General features: G+C 36.0%; 1 protein-coding gene across 3 annotated transcripts in view; it reads right to left on the bottom strand.

Moving 5' to 3' along the window:
- Positions 1–15,619, bottom strand: part of CDH18 (cadherin 18) — a 495,634-nt gene extending 480,015 nt beyond the window's left edge. For all 3 annotated transcript variants that reach the window (XM_063162451.1, XM_063162508.1, XM_063162461.1), the window contains exon 1: positions 15,287–15,619. The gene's annotated coding sequence lies outside the window, so the exon portion shown is untranslated. The remainder of the gene's footprint in view (positions 1–15,286) is intronic.
- Positions 15,620–21,525: the final 5,906 nt, after the last annotated feature.

Here is a 21,525-nt window from a genome sequence, read left to right as displayed (position 1 = left end):
CTACGTATTCCACCAGCATTTGGAAATATTTCACAAGGTAATTTAAAACATTATCATTTGAGTGCTTGGTTATTATATTAAAATCCAGTAGGAAAATTAAATGCTCTTAATAATAAAGTCTTTTATCATTTGGCTCACAAAAACTTCCTAGACTGCTGGCTTTTTGAATTCAGTGAATGGCTTTGCATAATAGCACTTGTTATTGAAAAAAATCCATGCAAATAATTTGACAGCTTGTAAACAGCACCACAATGAAGTAAAAGCTCTGCTCTTACTTGTTAAATAAAAACCTAAGAGTCACAATTTATATTTAAGTTATGGATCCTTTGTTATATGAAATTGAACTGAAGAAATATGAAAAACTGAAAAAGTTCATCTTCAGATAGCAGACTTTTCATTTGGCCCAAGGTAAGAGATGGCACAAGGTCTGAAATTTCAGTTTGGTTTTGGTTTGGGGTATTGTTTCTTTGATTAGATTTTGATTTTTTGTCTTTAGAACAAAGAAAGGAATTTATCTTCTTTGATTTACCTAAATCATGGGGCTTTCTACTAATTTTGAGTCCATCTGAAATACAAGAATTATAGAAAGTTACCCATTTGTATGTATACTTGAAGAAACATAGAAAACATACATTTCAATGGCAGCAGAGCAAAGAGATTGTGCTTATTTTTCTAGAAATCACCTACAATCTTCTTTCATTGTCCCACTACAAATACTTTTTTTTTAACAGATTGCTCTAAAAGGTTTTGTTAAAAAACAATTGAGAACTTAGTGATCCAGACAAAATATTTAGAAATTTAAAGTCTTACATATATTTATAGGTGACTCAATAAAAACAGAAAGCAAGGAGAACCAGAGTATATTTTCAGTGCCTTTTAAGTGGCTTCATCACCAGTCCACAAATCTCCAGTTAGAAGAAAACATGACAAAACTGTATTTTCCCAATCAAATAATCCTAAATAATCCACTGAGAATTCGTCCTGGCTATTTTTTTTTTCAGTTTAACATTTCATAAAGGAGAGGGTAGGTTTGTACTATGTGTAAAATTTATGTCTAATATAGGTTTGGGGTTTTTTTTTCCCAGTTTTCACAGTTTAGCTGATGTCACTCAGTACTACTATACAATCATTTGAACAAAACACAGAATTTAATTAATCACCTAAATGTGAGACTTAGGCACTAGATTTAGGAGGTGAGAACATAAAGAATACTGTTTTCACTCCCATTGTACAATTTTGTAAACAGTATTTTCAAAACAGTTCAAGTGGCATCAGTTATGAGTCTGTTAATTCATTATCAGCCTTCTTGGATCCTTCCCCCTGAACCTGGGAATTGCAGGAAAGCTCCTTCTCCATTACAGGATAACCTTTTTTTCAATCAATATGACATATTGTGCTTGAGAGATGGGGCAAAACTAATCTCTGAATGTGAGCCTATGCCATAAAGTCATTGTCATTTCATGAACTGCCCATCATTTTTCTACATTTTTGTAAGAGACTGACAGCTTGAATAAAAAAATAAAAACCATTTTGGAAAACTAAAGACTTCTGAAACGAGGAGGTCATGGATAGTTACCAAAGTGCAATGGGAATTGCTGGCGCCAGGTCTGGCAGCAATGAGGAATGACAGCTTGTCCAAGGGCTGCTCTGGCCACTGTCAATGGGATGGAAAGATTAAGTGAGGCAAAGGCCAGGGACTCCCTGCATCTGCCAGAGGCCTTGCTGAATTAACTCAGCACGAGTCTGTGAAAGACGCATCAGCTGCACATCTCTCTGAGGCTCTCTCGATGTTGTTTCCTTTGGATTTGCTGAACAAACAGCATTCCAAGCCTGAAACACTCAGATTGGACAGGTTTATCAGCAACATAGGAGTGCCCTTCAATGTGATTTAGTATTTTGGTAAAAAGAGGAAAGGGAAACGGAGCACAACCACCACAACTCCAGCCTTCAGACCTGGATACTTTTTATTTCCTTATCATCACCCAGAAATGTCCAAGATACAGCACAGGCCTCAGGCCAAGGATCCATAGCATGGCCTTATTTAGCAAATAGTATTGCCACTTGCAACTCTTATGCTATGAGCCTGGTCGTCTAGCAGTCCTGCATTCACCACCTCCAGGGTCTGCCTCTACCTCTTACCCTATTCTCCTAAATCAATTCTTATCTAAAATAAGTTAACTTTAGTGACTGGCATCTCATTCACCATAAACAGGTCCTGGTTGCAGTTTCTCAGGCAAGTTTCCCCGAGATTTAACTCCCTGGTTCAGCAAAAACCTCACTCTTTTCCCCTCCAAGGCTGGCTGTCCCCTCAGCAAGTGCAGCCAGGATCACCAAAATAATCCACCTACAGCAAACCCAGCAGCAAACCGAGACCCCCACACTGGTACCAGGGTAGGGGATGCAAACAGCAGGGTACACGGCCACAGCACAGTCCTCTCAAGGGAGGGCCCCACAAAAGAGTAGAAAACAAAACAGGTGACTCACAGGGCTCTCCCCACCTCCTCACAGCCCCCTCCTTGCCACTCCTTTCCCTCACAGGACAGGACATTGCTCCCTCAGCCACGCTGCGGCACAAGACTGCCCTCCATCACCCTGGCCCCTGCCCAGCTGTCTCCTGCATGGCATGAGTAGCTCCTTCCCACACCAGCAGCAATTTTCCAGAAGGTTTTATAGGCAGCCCCAGCCTCGACTTCTGTCCCTCAGCTGTGTCAGGGTGTTACTCTCCCCACAAAGAGAGCCCTGGGAGGAGGCTGAAACAAAGCAACCCTTTGCTCACCTGCAAGGGACATTCAGCTACAGTCAGTGAGATGAGATAAGAAGCATGGGAGATAAAGCTGTATTTTGCTCTCTGCTTCAGTAGAATGCTGGCCATCAGTTTGTGCATTGCTTCCAACACATTTAAGGGAAGTAGTTTTCCCTAACTTGAAGTCATCCTAACAGCAGCTTCTTGTATCATTACACCAATTATCTTATTGATGAACACATCTATCGGAGTCTTGTAGGTTAAAAAGAGATGCTTCTGGGTATTAAGCTGTATTCAGGCACAATCAGTTTCAACTGCAGCCTCTCACTTCTCTGTAAATAGAAAATGTTAGAGAGACTGGTGGATTTTGTCTTTGTTTGGTGAATATTTACCAAGAGGGGAGCAGATTTCCTCAGCTAGAAGAAATCAGTAATGACTAGTTCCTCCCCTAGTTTGCCCAGAAGGATCATCATTATAAATTACCTTATTGACTGGTGGCTCTGCACAGCACCCTGTGTGCTTCAGTGGTCTGAGTAAACAACATGCTAAATGCAGGTAAGGAGGTCATTTGCAGCAAAATGTTACTGCTGGACAGGAAAACTCTTTTATCCAAATGCAGTTTGCTTCCATTTCAGTTTTCTTGGTGGATAAAAGTCTTGGGACTTTTCAATTTTCAAACAGAAGCTTCTGAGACATGGTTATAGGGACACTGATATCTATAACTGTAGATATCTATATGCACTTGTGTGATTACTTGTAAATAAATTGTAGCTGTAATTCCAATGGAAGTTATATCTTTGCATGTCAAATACAATTCTCTAGATAATGCATAGGAAAATAGGCAAAGTTTAAATTAAGGCATCTAAAAAACTTAATTGAATTTTATTAAGATTTTATCCTCTCTATACATTAAGGGCACTATTATCTAGGTAATTCTAAAACTATCCTCAAATCATTCATTCTATAATTGGCAAAATTACCAATATTCAAAGGAAATTTAAAATGAGTCTTTAGGTTTTGCTCGAAGTAATTTTTAATGAATGCCACTATGTTGAGAAACCAATGCTGCATGATAAAAAAAGAGAAATCCAAAGTTCAAATTTAGAACTTGAGTGTTTTGTTGGTTGATTTAGGCCTTACTTTGTAGTATGGCAAAAATCTTGCATCTCTGATGACATAGAGACATTAAATATTATTTCACATCCTGAAAGTTTTATGCTGTGGTAGAGCATTTTAAAGAGTGGGCTTTTTTAGAACAGAACTTTTTTTTAATAGAGGCTTTCTGAATTTTATGAGTTATATCTAGAAGAATTATATTTACATCTATTCTCTACAGGCATAATATCTCTAGCACTATTTTCTTCCAGAGAAAAGAATGGGAGAAAGAGAGTAGAAATGTCCATTAATACAAAAGGATAGCATGCAGACTTGTAAGAAAATATAATAGGGATGGTGGCATTATATTTCTGTGGTCCTTGTCAAGATTAACAATTCCATGTGCATGGTTTGTATTAAAGAACTGATTTATTGCTTGAAAAAGAATTGTAAGTTCAAACAGCAATAAAAACTAGGGCCTTCTTTACATCTTCCTTTCCATTTCCTAAACAAGGAGCTTTATAGAGAGATATTTTTTAAAATTATTTGTTAAAACTGTGTACAAAATTGTTAAGAATATATATACTTTTGTATCTAATAGTGTGAGTAGTGCACAGTATTAGGCACAAGGTACAGCACCTGTGCTCATGATTATAAAAAGATAGTCAAAACACCTCAGTGTGGTACAAGATCACAAAATTAAATTACTGCTGGCTTCAATACTTTAAACTATTATGAACTAATAATAATTAAAAGTCATGGAAATTATTATGACAAAATATCATCTGACATGTAGTAGATTAGCCAAAATTTCTACGCCACTTTATGCCAGCAATGTTTTTCTAGCTCAGAGGAATCAACCATTCTGATTCTTGGAACACTAAAAGCAAATGATTTTTAGGATCTGATTTCAAGAGAAGTAGATTGTCTGTGAGAATTAGGGACTTGTTTAGGTAATTTAATCAATGACTTTGATTATTCATGTTAAGTTTTGGAGGATATGCATGAAATTTCCACTGTACTCCATATTTTATCTGAAATAAAACTAAGAGTGGTGGATCTAATGATTGTTTGACATCTCAAAAGGAAATTTTGAGTAGTGACTCAGTTGTGCAAACATATGCATCTAAAATGAAAAGAGAGATTTTAAAAATGTCATATAAAAGAGCTCTATATCTTATTTAGGTTCAAGATAATACTACCAAGACATTATTTGTGAAATGTGTTACAATTTTGGTTACTACTGTCTTTATTAAAAGGTAACTTAATTTTAATTTTTAGGTAGACATTATAGTGTCCCAGTTCATCCACTAGCTATAGTTTTGAACATAGTTGTGGATTTTTATTCCCAAAAGATTATACCTTAATGTTTGTAAGACTTCATGTACTGTATTTCCAAGTACATGCTATCATTACTGAGAGTAGAGCACATTGGTTATGTTGAATTTTCACAGCTGACACATAATGAGAAAGCACAAAAGTGCAGCTCAATCCAGAGAGGTTCACACATCATCTACAAAAAAAGCATGCTACAGGGTGACCTAATTATATTTAATTTTATACCCAAGTTGATAATTTATTGAAGGGTGTGGAAATTAAACAAACTCATTAATAAAATAAAGCTTTTTCAAAAGGCAGAACAGCATATTCTGCCCACATGAAATATTTATCTAAGTGTAGAGTACCTATCACTTTAGTGACTAGAGACTCATCAGCTAAAAAAGCAATTTAAATAAAAAACAGCAAAAAACCACAAACAAATATAACCAAACCTCTTATTTTCTTTCAACATTCTTATCCTCCCAAAATTAGAAATTCCAAATAGCTACAGACTGCAATGGCTGACCTTATGTACTTTTCCTAAAAAAAGATACTGTTTCCTGCCCTGCCCACTTTGGCCCACCATTTCTCCTCAAAAAGAGAAAGGAAAAAAAAAAAAAAGAAAAAAAAATCTTCTCAAAAGAAGGGAAAACTGGAGAAAAGTGATGCAGACTGTGATAAATGAACTGCCAAGGGAAGGGAAGGGAAGGGAAGGGAAGGGAAGGGAAGGGAAGGGAAGGGAAGGGAAGGGAAGGGAAGGGAAGGGAAGGGAAGGGAAGGGAAGGGAAGGGAAGGGAAGGGAAGGGAAGGGAAGGGAAGGGAAGGGAAGGGAAGGGAAGGGAAGGGAAGGGAAGGGAAGGGAAGGGAAGGGAAGGGAAGGGAAGGACTGTTACACAGCTTTCTAGTCATGGATACAGGAGACTTGCAAAGAAGTTTTAGTTTTACAATAGGCATCTTTGGCACGGAACATTTGAAACTGTGCCATCCAAGAAAATGCCAATTCTTTTTAGCACAAGTTCTTCACTAGCAAAATTGTGTAAAATCAATGGCAAAAGTATCAGGGATCATAACCTCTCCAAATACAAAGGTGCAGCGCCGGCACATCCCTCCTATATGGACCCAGCACCGCATCCCACCACAGCTGGGTTGGAAGAGGTCAGGCTGAAAGAGTTGGTGCTGTCACTGTCAGGTAGGGTTTTTTTTTTACTCTCAGATACATACACATTTTCTACATGGAATACTTTCACATACTGTACAGAATTTCTCTCTGGATTTTAGCATAAATCTAAAACATCTTCAGCTATCTTATGGAAGTGAAGATGATGAATATTTATAGATGTAGGAAAAACTGATATTCCTGATATATGCATAGATAGTAAGATTGATCCACAAATCACTGTCTGAAAAATGTTGATGGCTAAAGTAATTTTGGTTCCTCTTGAGAATGCTAATCTATGACAGAATCAAAGAAAATGCATGATGGTAAACCAGAATGGAGATTCACAGTATATAGTTTATTTCTTAGTAAATATCTATTGGCATTCTCTTATGCCAAGATTTATACAAAGTACTGAAAGATATCTCTCCTTGATGAAAAGAATTTGAACTGTTTTGCATGATAAAAGCTTGCGGATGAGTTAATCTTGACGTCCTGTAAATCTTGACATTCACTCCTCCAACGCTCTAGTGTAGATCAACCACACAAAGTGACAGCAGTTCTTGTAGTAGGGCTTCTCCAAAACTTTTAGGCAGGAACAATTGGTTATATAAACAGGTGAAGAAGTTAATGAGTTTCAGATACATTTATATATATATATATACATGGACAACAACAAAAAAAAGTAGAAATCTAGATGCCTAAGAGAATTGTAGAATCATCAGACAGGATTTTGGTTTAGATTGATATGTAATATTGTTGGACAGGTTTTATGCATGTTTTCCTCTCTGTGTATCATAAGTTCATTTCATTCTTTGAAGTTAATAAGAAGTTTGATATGTCCCAGGCATGCAGCATTTGCTGCACTTGGGCAAGACATTGAAAAGATGAGCTAGAGTGAGGTTGAGACTGCACCTCACATTGGAGGCAGGGATGTATAATTACTTAGTTGGTCCCCTGGAAAGAAACCCAGTAAAGTGTGTGATTTCTTAAACAGTACAAATATTGTGACAGGAACTATTGTGTAATTGTATATCTGCATCAATTCAATAATGTTGTCTTCCTGATCCCATCCATCCCAAAGAGCTGTAAGCTTTTTCCCAAGGTCTTAGAGATGTTGTGGCAGCCAAACAGGATATGGATACAGAGTGCAAAAGAAACATCTTTTACCAAAGTGTGTTCCCTGATCTTCAGAATAATGTCAGATGTCTGACACATCTGCTTGATCATGCTCCTAATCATGCAATTCAGGGACAATTTTCCATTTTTGATGGACACTGTAGAGCTTTTGTACTTTGCTCCAGCTTTGCTGGTGATAAAACACCTCATAATAGCTGTAATCCTAGGCATTGATATTTGTTTTATTGGCATAAGGTAATAAAGAGCAGATACTGATGACATTGTTGTAATTTTGCTAGTTACATTCTGTCCATATATACAGATGTACGACAGTGCCTAGATTAATGGACAAACATCCAAGACTGAGTCCCTTGAATATCATCCAAGCTCACCTGAATCTGCTTCAAATTTCCTGTGTCTCCAAATAAGGCAGGGAACTTGAAAGTATGTTTTCCCTTCAGAAGTTACTCATTATTTCATTTAAGAAGATAAGTTCAAATTTTGATTCCACACACAGTATTAAAAAGTTATAGCCTGTCATAAGTTAATTTATAAACGCCCTGATATGTTTGTATTATTTAATCGAGTTCAATAAAATGCACCAGCAGAAGGATTTTCCAGATGAGCTTGTTCTTGTTTGCACATTAATTTCAGAACTGCACTTACACATCAGTACAGCTGTGATGCATAGAATTAGGAATCATTAATGCATCTTAAGAAGCTGGGAAGAGCAAAACACTACAATTTATTTTCAGAAGTTTTTAGAAGTTGGTGAAGTCCATGTACCCCTATGAAGTAGACTTCTAGAACTGAAATTTACGGAATTTAAAGAATATTATATATTTTTCCTTTCTGGTATACATAATTTCCATATGCTGCAAAATATTTTTACTATCATTAAGTATTCTGGGACACAAAGATCATTATATAGTATTAAGAACAAATATTACAACATTACATAGTATTACACCTTCTGATCATTACAAAGTATTAAGAACAAAACTATTTTTTCACTATGTTTAATAAAAAAAATTACCATCATTTACTAATTTTTGACAGTTTATTATGTTTACCTTAACAGCTTGCCAAAAAGTGAATTTCACAGGGGTTTGGTGTGAGATATTTTTTGGTGCTTTTTTGTTGTTGTTGTTTAGTTAGTTTGTTTGTTTGTTTGTGTTTGGTTTTTTTTGTTTTGTTTTTGTTCTTTAGTTTGTTTGGTTGATTGGTTTGGTTTGTTTTTATGTTTAATATTTGATAATTGGAGGGAAGGGGCAAAACTTTCAGTTGTATACCTAAATCAGTCACAAAATGTTCTGAGGGTGAAAAAGGTGTATAAATACTAAAGGTGTTACCATAGGTTTGTCACTGTTGTAAAGTGCTGTAAGCATATTAATTGTCAGTGTTACAGATCCACCAGAGGACAATGAATTACTTCTCTCTATCAGCTGCTCTGCAGAACTTTGTTCACTCACTTGATACTCCACAGACCAGTGTTAACAGTCACTGATCAGACCAGGATTTATCCATGTCTTTTTCCAGAGCCAAACGTAATCCATTTTTTGCAAAGCAACAACACTTTTTGTTCACTTCAAAATATTTTGAAATTCAAACAAACCAAAAAATTTAGAGTTTTTCTCAAAACTGTAACGTGTTTTAATGGTAGTTTGTTGCATGCTGCTCAGCAAAGCCATTCAAAGCTGTTAGTACATCACAGCATTCAGGCAGATTATGTGAACAAAGTGTTTTCAATATCAGGGAAAATAGTATTTTTTTAAGATCCTGGTATCTGATGATCTGCATTTCTTGGTGACACCTGTCTTATAACTTGTGCCTTCAAGTGACTTCCCAACCAACAAACTGTTTTCTTTTATGGTACCAAAGGAATATGTTTGGGTTTTACATGTCTGTATTCCTAAAAATTACAAATTTTCTCCAACAGGGAAAACAAATACTTCTGTATATACTTATATAAACTACATACTTCTGTGTGGAATACAGACAGTAAAAGATAAGATTAAATACAGGTACATGCACACATGTATGCACACATAAAATAGACTCATTTAACTGAATGGCTTAGGTTGGAAGTGACCCTAAAGATCATCTAGTTCCAGCACCCCTGCCATGGGCAGGGATGCCATCATCTATATATAAATAAATATATGTGTATAGGATTGTATATAAATTTGAGGAAGTGCAGGTGCTGTTTCAGTGCAATTTAATTTGCTTTGTCATTTTTTTTTCCAGTAAAAAAAAATTAAAAACAAACAAAAGATTCTGCTTTTCATTGTATTATGAAGTGTATTTTAAATTACAGTGTTACTGCGTCTCTTTAAAATATTTTGACAGTACATGTAATAATTGTTTTTGCAAACTTCTCTACTTCTAAAATCTAGTAATTTGAATTGTTGCCTTCATATATTATACAAAACATAAAATAGGAAAAACACCTAAGTATTTCTTATTTGACTACATGTCTGAAGAACTGTTGTTTCTGTATTTAAACATTCGTCAGAGATTAATTATTTGTTCATGCTTAATAAAGCACACCAGACTCTTGCAGTTTTCATTAGCTGAAGTGACTTCTGTCAACTTTGAGTGACTTCTGTTTGCCATGGTAATACTTTACATTTATATAACAGTTTTCATTCAAAAGTCTTTCAAAGTGCTTTGCTTAGTGTGTTTATATAAGGGATAAATTAACCAGCCAGTAAATTGGAGTTACCTCTGGAGTGAAGCTCTGCAGAAACTTTGTGCCAGACTTACATGGGTTTAATTTTTTATCTTTTACATAAAATTTCATTGATTTCAAGGAAGCAAAACATATAATTAAATTAAACTGTGTTTTATAGAGGAGAAAAGAGTCTTGCTACTAGGGTGCTTGACTCCAGCCAAGAAGTGGTCTCTGCTCCTTGCTTCTGCTATGCTTCCTGTCATTCCTCCAGCAATTTGTTTGGTCTCATTTGAGCCTTAAAAAAAGTCACATGATCATAGAATATCTTGAGTTGGAAGAGAACCAAAAGAATCATCAAAGTTAACTCCTGGCTCTGCACAAGACAACCTCAGGATCACCCCATGTGTCTGAGAGCATTGCCCAAATGCTTCTTGATCTCTGTAAGGCTTGGTGCCGTGACCACTTCCCTGGGGAGCCTGTTCTGGTCCCTAACCACCCTCTAGGTCAAAAAAGTTTTCCTAATATCCAACCTAAACCTCCCCTGAGAAGACTTCATGTCATTCCCTCAGGTCCTGTCACTGGTGACCACATAGAAGAGTTCAGAGTCTGCCTCTCCCCCTCACAAGGAAGTTGTATCTGCAGTGAGGTCGCCCCTCAGTCCCCTCCTCTCCGGGCTGAACAGACCAAGTGACCTCAGCCCCTCTTTGTGTGCCCTCCTCACCCATCCACCTTTCACCATCTTTATGGACCTCCTTTGGATGCTCCCTGATGGCTTTATACCTTTTTTATATTATGGTACCCAAATATGCACACAAGGCTCCAGGTAAGATCATCCCAGTGATGAATAGAGTGGAACGATCACCTCCTTTGACTGACTGGCAATGCTGTGCCTGAGGAATTACTACTAATAATAATGCCATCTCAGCTTTGATGACTGTTCATGTGTACATAATTAATTTCTTGAAATGCAAGCAAATCATAGTTAACTGTAGCCACCTTTTAGTAATGAATAAGCCCTCTTCTACAAACAGAAAGATAATTTGTATGATGCTGAATTTGCAATGTGCTAATAATATATCTATTGGAGATCATCTTAGAGTTTGAAGCATCAATTATCTACCTAAGAAATAATACTTGATTTATTCCATATTGTTAGCAATTTCATTATATTGGATGAACTGTCTATGTACAGCAATAAACAAAGTATCTTGAGGTTCTGGTTGGAATTTCTAGATGCTGTTTAGTAGAACAAAGTTCTTTATTGATACGTCACAAGACAGTTGCTATAAGAGGATGCAAAATGAGAGATTATTCAGATGTGCAGTAAAACCCAGAAATAACATATTTTTTTTAACTTTTCTTTTTCATTTCAACTTGACTGGATTATACTTCTTCATGGTGAATGTCAAACATCACAAAGTGTGTCAGTCCTTTTTATTTTCTTTTATTTTTTTCTTGAATGGAGTTGGTAGTATTGGAATCTCCCCAAGCCATACAATTTAAAGTAGTAAGTTGGTTTAGTGTGGGTAAAATAATTTACCAATGTGGGATTTTTTTTTCATTCAAGGATGGCAGGAATAAAAAAAATTCTTCAAAACTGGAACAGGGGCACAATTATTTTGCTTGTCTTTTGACATTCATGTTTCTCCTGGCCTCACTTCAGCATGACATGACAGTGTTTACAAATACCTTGCTGTGCTTTAGAACAAATTAAATTCTTTTCCTTAGCCTGCAGTAGATTATTCTAGAGTTCTTTCTGAAGAATCCCAAGTATCACAGTAATTGTACAAAGTTTACAACCCACAAGAAATAGTAAAAAACTTCACAAATGGTTTCAGGTCCAGAGGTGCAATGAATTTACAGAAACTAAAGGGTAATAGGCAGAACAAAGGTGTTGAATTTGGCCCACGGTAACCTCAGTATAGCTGCTTATATGAGTAAATGTTTCCAGAATTGAAACTTTCTCATTTTGTAAAATAAAGAGTGATCTAAAAACCCTGATCACAAAGCAAGCTGTGTAAGGGAAGAGTATGTCACTTCTAGGTACTCTAGGTTCTTTTCAGTCCAATATAACAGTATGCAATGGAATTTATTGTTTTTTTTAAAGCTAGTTGCACCATTATTCACAGTTATTCAGATAAATAGACTTTAGCTTCTTGGACATAAGTGATGCTTCATATTCATATTAGTAATCCTAGGGATTACTTCAAAATTTTTGCTGAATGTGTTTCCTGCTTCTCCTTTATGGGACATAAAGTAGCTTCTACACATAACCATTAATTGACAGTAAAAGTTTTCAATTATGTGCAATAAAAATACCCAAAAGAAACAGAACCCTCTCCAACAACTGAACAAAAAAATAGAGAGATTCTTAGCTGCTCTGTATTATTAAAATAATCCACATCCAAAATAAAGTAATTCAAGAATAATTTCTTTTGGTAAAAAAATCTAGGAGCTAGCTGTATCTTTGTGTTGCAGCTTGCTGTGTGATAGCATAGGAGGAAAGAGCCCCCTAATGGCTTTAAGTTAGCTAGGAAAATAAAAACAAATTTTGCCTTCTGTGACTTCAAGCTGGAAAGGAATACAGCATTAATTTTCAAAAGGTCAAACTAATCTTTTGAGAAAAAGGCGACATAACTGAATCAGTTTAAAGCGTTGCAAAAAGTCCAGATTAACATTAACAACATCAAAGACCTGAAAGAAAATGCACAGTTTGTAATATACAAACTCTTAACTCTTTCTCATTTGTGTATTTCTCATGTATTTTTTCTGGATCTGACAAAAGAAAATGATTAAAATATTTAATGTGGAAATGAATAACAAAATGGAAAAAATTAATATCTTATGCGTAGAAAAACATGAATGTCAGCTTAACTAATTGTTTGGTTTCTGATTCTCTTTTAAGCTTTAGATACATAAATTTAAGACTCAAATGAAATATTACCATTGTAAAACCCCTGCTTTTTAATGTTATTTGGAGTTTCATGGCTTAGATGTAACCTGACTAGTAACAGACATTAATCTCGAGGGAAAAAAATTGCTGTCTTTGAAATCACAGAATTACCATGATTTTTTTTTCTAATCAGAAAATTATAAGGTACATTTAAAGAGCACAGTATAGTGAACAAGATTTTTCAGAGAGAAAAGAGAGATATTATAAGAGCTGTAGGAAAGCTTTTGAGCATACATAAAGGACTTTTTTTGCTAGTCAAACTGCACATGAAATATACTGAGGCAGGCCTTAAGCTCTGTAGGAATACAAATTGAGTGAGACATTCAATTATCTTAGCTCTTTATAAAATACTGTCTGTGCTTGATAAATCTAGCTTTCAATACCCATGTCTTTGCCTCAGTGTTAAAATTTTCAGTCAGATAATTAAAATATAAAGTGTTTCCTTCCATTATTTGTGGTCAGATACTGCACTCTGACTCCATAGTCAGTGTGGGGAGTGCTCATCTTTGGCAATATTTTATGGAGTAAAATACCACAATATAAAGTTATGGTGGCAAAATGTACCCCCAGAAGAAGGTCTGGTTACCTGGAAAGAGTTTTAGAAGGAAACATCAAAATTGCTGACATTTATGTATATAAGAAATAACATAAACCCTATTCATATAGAAGATACAAGGTATTAAAATAGCACAGATGCTATAGTTGAAGTAAGATTTTAGTTTGGGGTCATCAGCTTAGTTTGTTTTGCCAATGTTTATTCATATGATACATTATAGCAGACAAAACTTTCTGTTAAGCATTGCATATTTTTATCCTTGTGGTCACTTAGATACCCCCTTGAAATTATTTTTAGTTTGTAAAAAAATCTTTATATACCCAAGGTCCTTAATTCCTATATGTCTTTTAAAAATTATAAATAATCATTTTGACAACTCCACTTCTCATTTGGGTTTTTGAGAAGTCTTTAATTATTTGAGTACGCTGTTTTATGGAAATTTATTAAAAATTTCTTGGTAAAGGAAGTGAAGAAAGTGCTTTTCTGTAGTTGTGATTCTTTAGTCATTGGATAAATTGGATTACACGTAGGTCCACCTCCTAGCAGCAAGACCTTGCTATAGGCAGTTTCCCAACCGGCCAAAGCATTGGAACACTGTACTTGGCTGGGTCAAAGTTTACCTAGATGCTTGCATTAATAGATTGATGCCTCTACTTCACTCAGAGGGAATAATTACAATATGTGGCATATGAGAAACTCTGCAGTATGGATCAAGGAGCAGAGTGCACAAACTGATGAGGAAGGTGGTGCACGTTGTCGCAGCTGGATGCAATGTGCTGCTAATGAAGAAGCTGTGTTAGTGTTATGCTCCCCTGGCCCGTAAACACCCAGTCAATCAACTTCCTGACATACATACTTCAAACCCAAAAGCTGGGTTATTTCAGATATAGTCTGTCACCTTCAAAATCACAGCAATCTATCAGAACCTATCACCTATGACAGCAAAACCACTTAAAACACAGCTGAAGGAAATACATAGAAACTTTATATGGAGCTCTGCAGTTAGAGTCAATGTCATAGCAAAACAGGCAATCAGTCCATGGGATGGCTGCTTCAAACATACAGCACAGTGTAACAGAACATCCTAGGTTTCATATTTCAAGTCACAAGCCTTGATCTTTGCTTTGCAGGCAGAATGCTAGCAATAACTACAACATAGCTAAAAAATGGCAGTCTAATGATAAATTATTTAAGGCTGACCATATTTGCTCAGCAGTAACATGTTTGCAGTGGAAAGACAGATAGTATTTCAAACTGCTGACAAGCACTGAGAAATCCTTCAGGTAAATACTCTCTCTACCTGGCATCACAATTTGCACACTAAATGATCAAAAATATGGGAGAGCCTGTGTGCCATTATTACTCCAGACTGTTTAGCATGTATGGGACAAGTTACATTAAAACATCCTCCAAATAGTTAGAAATTATCTTTTCTGTTTCATTCCATTCACCTTAAGGGTTAAGCATGACAAATGCAATGCACAAACCATGTCCTGTGAATTGTCTTTAGGGGTACATAACAATTGTTACATATGGTCTGCGAGTGAAAGAAATACAAGCGCAAAAATGCATTCTGAGAATAAATGCCAAAGCTTGTATTTAACATGCAAGGTACAAAAAGAAAAATTCCTTTCTTATCTGCTCAGAAAAGCAAATGATAATTTCCTTACCTGGAAGATCAAACTCTGTATATCATCAATAATATGTGAGGTAAGGGGAGAGAATGAATTTTTGTCTTCCGTAATAAGCCTTTCTTCAGAGAAGCCGAACATGAGAGATGTAATTGTAAGTGAAACGAACTATTCCAAGATCCAGTCTGTCATCAGTTGCACTGGCTTAGAGCTGGCATCCTCTTGCAAATGAAAAAAGGGTAGCTCAGCAAGTTCTCCACTGAAGGAGCTCAATATCAGTGTTATCAGGCACCAGCTGTCACACACTGATGCTACAGTGGGTACGGTCTCCCTCTATTGCACGCTTTCTCTCGCTTGCTCTCCCTCTCTCTCACCCTGACGTTCACTCAGCTCTGAATCTGAGCTCCTTCTGCTGCTGTATAATCAATCCAGCCTGTCTCAATCTAATAGGCCTCTCTTTAACCAGCCAATCAATAGCACACATTCCGCTGCTGCTCCCCAGGGTCTTTACCAGGAGCAGTACAAACAATAAGAGTTTGGCCAGCAGTTTAACTAAGTATTTTTCATTATTTTATCTCTGTTAAAGAAAAATTGTTTAGGAGAGCCCAGATTCAAAGCTATCTTTCTCAGTGTTTTTCGTGATAGTTATATAAACACGCACATTGCACTGCAGCAGCATTCTGAACACTTTAAAATTTTTACCCATTTTACATGTTTTGGAATGCATATTTAAAAAGAAAGAAAATAAAACACATACACACACTGTCCCCCCATGGTCCAGTCTAGAAATGAACCTGTATGCCAAGCCTCAGGCTTTGTGTTCTGAAAAATCAAGCAGTGTGTTCAGTAACTGGAATTGTTTATGGCAATTGAGGAAATTTAACGTAGCTAAGAATCAGGAGAATTTGGCTTCACAGACTGTGTTCCTAACCCCTGTCAGCTTGAACTATGTCCCTACACTATCTGTGTTTTACCTTGTGTGCCTTGTGGGAGACTATGTGGGTTTTGTTCTTTGTTTGTTCGGGGATTTTGTTTATTTCTTTGTTTGCTTGGAGGTTTGTGGTTTTTTGGGGTCTCTTTTTTAAGAATTTGTATGGAAACATCATAAATTCAGATACAAGAGGTGAAGATACAGTATCTATTCAGCAGATTCACATGGAACAGATAGAATATTGGTCAGAATTAACTGATAGCATTAAATATCTGCAGTATGCTACAAGCACACCTTATCTTACTCTGCACTTTACTTCCCACAAGAAATAGACTATCACAAAATTTCAGGAAGGATATTGTGCAAAGTAAGTACTTTTATGCAATAGACTGGCATGCTTTTTCCATTTTTTAAAATTTAATTTTATTTCATAATTCAGGGACACTAAATCATAAGGACATTGATTTAAGGCCCACTCATTCTGGTTGCAGGTGAAAATTATGAACCAAATCTCAAGTTCAAGCAAACTGTGGGAGAGTACCAACCATCCTCTGAAGTCCAGAAGGTAGGTTGCATCAGTCACAGGTGTTTCTGCATGTCAGGACATTGACATTATTGTGTCAAAAAAACCATCATGAGTTCAATGCATTCAGTGATTTTCCAGAGAACATACTGTCCCATCATTACTGGTTCCCTCATATATGATTCTTGCAGAAATTCATCTGAGTATGGTAACAAAATGACAGCTTTGATTTCCTACCTTTCAGTGTTTGGACTCTCCATCGGTCTTAGGATCTCTCGATAGTTTTATTGCATTAAGACCTTGTCACTAAGGTCTTGTTCTGAGAACAGAAACTTGCAATCCAAGTGTTTATTCCATGGCTAAAATTGCCTCCTTAGAGAGATAGCATATGTCAAACCCTTTACCCAAGTATGAACACTGTAGCCTAACATCAGAATCTGGCATAAGCATAAGGAGGTAAATGTACTCATAATTAAATAAAATTTTCTTGTGACAGCCTGATTGATAGGCATTTCCACTTAACTCATGGGATTTCTTGTGCGATCTCTCAGGATTGGTCAAAAAGGGTTTCTCCTTTCCAGTCCCTTTATCAAAAAATCTCCCACTGAACTCGTATCATGTAGTTTCTGCCTTATATAACCTACCTAGCAGACTATCCAGACTTCTTTGATAAACAAAAGCTGGTGCTACTAAGTCATCAATTTTATGTAAGTGTCTTGAATTACTATCCTGAAAATTCTAGTCAGACTGAAGCGGAAAAACAGCAAGAAGAAAGAGAACAGCTATTAAACTGGAGTTTGCAATACAAGAAGGAAATATATGGTGCTCATAAACGATAAGAGGTATCTCTAAGCCCATTCAGAGAAACAGAGCTACCAGGAAAAAAATCCATTTACTCTGAGTGTTTACACAAGAGTGTGTGTAAGGTCATGTGATGGCAGAAAATAACAATACATTTATGCACTTGAAACTCTTTCAATGCACATACCAAAAAAAAGAATGAAACAACCAATGAATTCGTATTATTCACAGCAAGTTCAACTCATCCATTCTTCATGTGAAATATTACAGTATCAACTAACAATCTCTGATTTCCCAGATGCATATGGAATACCTCATTAATTGCAGCCTACAAAACACATTTAAGAGATGTCTCAAGTGTTTTGAGTGCTCTGGATCAGCTAAGTGATTTTCATGGATAGAGAAAAAAATTGACATGAGAAAATAAAAGTGAAGATCAATAGAATTTTATGAATGTAGATGTGGTGGTGAAAGTGTGAGAGTCCTGCAGGATGAAAAACGGACAAGTACAGTGTTCTGCCCTTGAAGAGAGGGTGGAAGCAGGGAAGTGTAGGACATTGCAAAGTTTTTTGTGGGTCTCAGAGAAAAAGGCCCAATAACACATGGTGAAATAGCTGTTTAAATATGAGATTATAAAGAAGACTATAAATCCTTGCATTCCTTGTCTCCTGACAACCTTTCTTTCACACAGCACAGACTAAGGGCAGGCTTTCTGACAGCACCATGTGTCAATTCCATTCATGGAAAGGTCCTTTTTTCCCTTCCATGTTGGTGAACCCTTCATTTTGCATAATAAAGAGAGTCACATACCATCTCCTGATATTTTGTAATGATATCTCTGTCTGTCCTAACCCCCACCTGCACAGCACAAACTGATGGGGGCCATGCCAACAGGGGACATTCCCTTAAAGCAGCTGCTCACATTAGCATTAGGGCTGCTCAAGCCCTAAGCCTGGGGCCCTACAGAGCAGGCATGGATTATCCAGAGCCACTGTGTAGAACGCAGTGTTATCCACATGGCTCCCAACACAGATGGGAGGAGCACTGTCGCATGTATTGGAGTAGGAGCTCACTTTTCAAGTACCTCTCTGATATTCTTCTTTCTGACTGCTTCCTGCAGCTAATCAAATCTACTGCATGCAAACTAAACAGCAATTATGTAGGAGCTAGGTACTATTGCAAAATTGTGCATTGTGCAGTTTGATATTTTAGTGTCTGGTTTTTGTTTTCAGGCAAAGGCAGGATTGTCAGGATCACATTTTTAGAAGATGACTGTGAATCTCAGAAACTGGACTTTTATATAAATACTAAATTAATGATTTAAAAATATTTACTGAAATATTTATTGTATTTTAGGAAAACAAATGTCATCACGGAGTTGTCCACAGGCTTTAGATTCTACATATGCTCTGTGGAACTTTCATTTGTATTGAATGTATGCGGAAATATCCCCTTAGCATTCATGTGTGTTGTGAAGTATGATAAATTGTTTCAAGAATGTATTGATTCAACATATCACATCATGATGATTTAGAACTGTGCTTATATATTTTCAGTAGATAAAAAAATGGTTGTTATCTAGTTAAATATATGTTTAATATTGAAGGGATTAATGTTGAGATGAGTGTGAAACATTGAGCTAAACAATGTCAAAGTAGCCTAGAAAAAAAGGCACACTTTATAAACTTTATTAAGAAGCTCTGGGCATCCATCTGGTTTTCATTTTATTTTGCTTGTTCTGGGGAAAAGTAAGAGGCAATTATGTCATAGAACACTTTTTTTTTGTAATCACCATCTTATCAAGTGTAATTCTGTATGAGAAATTGTTCTTTCACTATTTCAGATTCAACTAACAAGAGGAAATATATGTGGTTCTTACAGAATGATTCTAAAAATAATCAAGGTAGTTCTTCTCTATCCAATGATCAAAGGAAAGTCAGAATATTGAATATGCAGCTTCATGAGACTACATCTTGTGAACATCTAATAACAAGTAGCAGATTTGCCTATTCATAGATATTCCTTTGATAAATTCCCTCAAAGAAAATAAAAAGTCAGGATTCAACATTTTACACCTTTCACAGGAAAGAATTAAATGGGCTTTCTACATTGCACATAAACACAGATTCTATTGATTGTACTGTTGCTGAGTGCATCCTTCAGGTTTCAAGTTCTGCCAAGCTTTGACACATGCTTAAAGTTCTCAGGCCGCTCACAGACTGGAAATTAGGCACTGCATATGCAATGTAGAAACCTAAAGTATTATTCATTTTTACTGATGCTTAAGAAAAGAATTTTTTTGACAGATGAGGGGAAAAAAAACTTGTTTCAAATTCTCAAATGTAAATACAAGAATACTGAGGATAGATTGTGTCAATTTTATTTCATATTTCCTTAGAAAAATTCTCTTTCAGATCTGGAAGTGCATGCTTAGGAAAGAAGCCAAGGTACAAGTGCTGAGAGATAAGTAAGATAATGATATTTAATTCTTTGTGTTCTATATAGCGTTTGTCATTATTCCTCAGTGATGCTAAGCGATAGGACAAGAGACAATGGGCAGAAACTAATGAACAGGAAGTTGCACCTGAACATGAAGAAAAACTTCTTTATTGTGAGGATGATAGAGCACTGGAAGAGGTTGCCCTGAGAGGTTGTAGAGTCTTTCTAAGTGGAGATATTCAAGAACTCTCTGGACACAATCCTGTGCCCCATGCTCTAGGATGACCTTGCCTGAGCAGGGAGGTCCGACCAGACGACCCACTGTGGTCTTTTTCTTCATTGAATAGGAAACTGTTACAATTTAATTAGACTCTTTTTTTTAAATTTTATTTTAAGATATAGAAGATAGTATTTAAGTTTTAGAGATACTTAATTCAGTTTTGGTAAATGTGCTGGTGAATTAGAGAAGGTAAATATCCATTTATTAAAGATTTTGACTTCAGCCATGAAAGTTATGCATATGAACATGGTATAATATAATGCATGTCCATAAATCACAATATACCTTATTTTCTATCTGAATGCTTTAGTGAACTTCAGGGTGATCATTGTTATAAAAGTGCAAACCAATTTAAATGAAATTTTTTGTTGTCATCACTGTTAATATTTATAATATCATTGTTTTCTTGGTCAGACAAATAATTCACTAAAATACGATGCAAACCAAATATGTAACATTTCTAGGACTATGTTTGCCTTCTCTCTGTAAAGGTCATGCACTCCAAATTTTTGAGCACTTCTCTGGGAATCTACCACACCTACTTTAAATTGATATCAGTATATGATCTATTTAATACAACAGAAATTGATCTTTTTCACAGAATTCAGAACCTTCAAAGGGCCTCACTGATGTTGGTGAATGAAATAGGCTGTGCTATTCTCAAAGCCTGCTGAAATGGAAAAGCTCATAACCAAACACCTAGGGGTTTTTCTTCCTCAGCAAACACCTACATTTTTTTCTTCCTCTGAACATCATATCCACATCTAATCTACTTCTTGGAATATTTGTAATAATTTCTGAATGTTGCAGAAACACTGTTTGGTAGAGTTAGCCTAGGTCAAGATTTTCTTAGACATTAAAAATGCAGGCAATTGTTGAATTCACCTATGTAAAAATTCCTGAGTCCTAGACCAATACAATTAAATTTCTCTGAGCTTTTTAGTAAAACACAGAAAAAATAATTACTGTATTTAAAAATAAAAGGATCTTCATGAAAATTTACAGTTGCTGTAGGGCCTGTAGCTTCAGAAATTAAATATTTGCATGGAGACCTAATTCTCATTGGAAGTAGCTTCTCTTCCGTAAAACACTGATAATAGTGAAGTCTGAAAGTGACTTACATACAGAGAGAGTAACCTATATACATTACTAGGATACATTTAATCTACCAGTACGACCTTCAGCTACTGACTGAAGTTCCCAGCATGACAACTGAATTTTGTTTGTTTGTTATTTTTTTTTTTTTTCAAGTTCAGAATGTTGTTAAAGGGCAAGAAATAAATTCTCTCTCTTCGTGTCAGTCT

This window comes from Melospiza melodia, chromosome 1, assembly GCF_035770615.1.
Source record: "Melospiza melodia melodia isolate bMelMel2 chromosome 1, bMelMel2.pri, whole genome shotgun sequence".
Taxonomy (NCBI): Eukaryota; Metazoa; Chordata; class Aves; order Passeriformes; family Passerellidae; genus Melospiza; species Melospiza melodia.
Note: the sequence above shows the minus strand (reverse complement) of the source record. Positions and strands in the feature narration are given on the sequence as shown.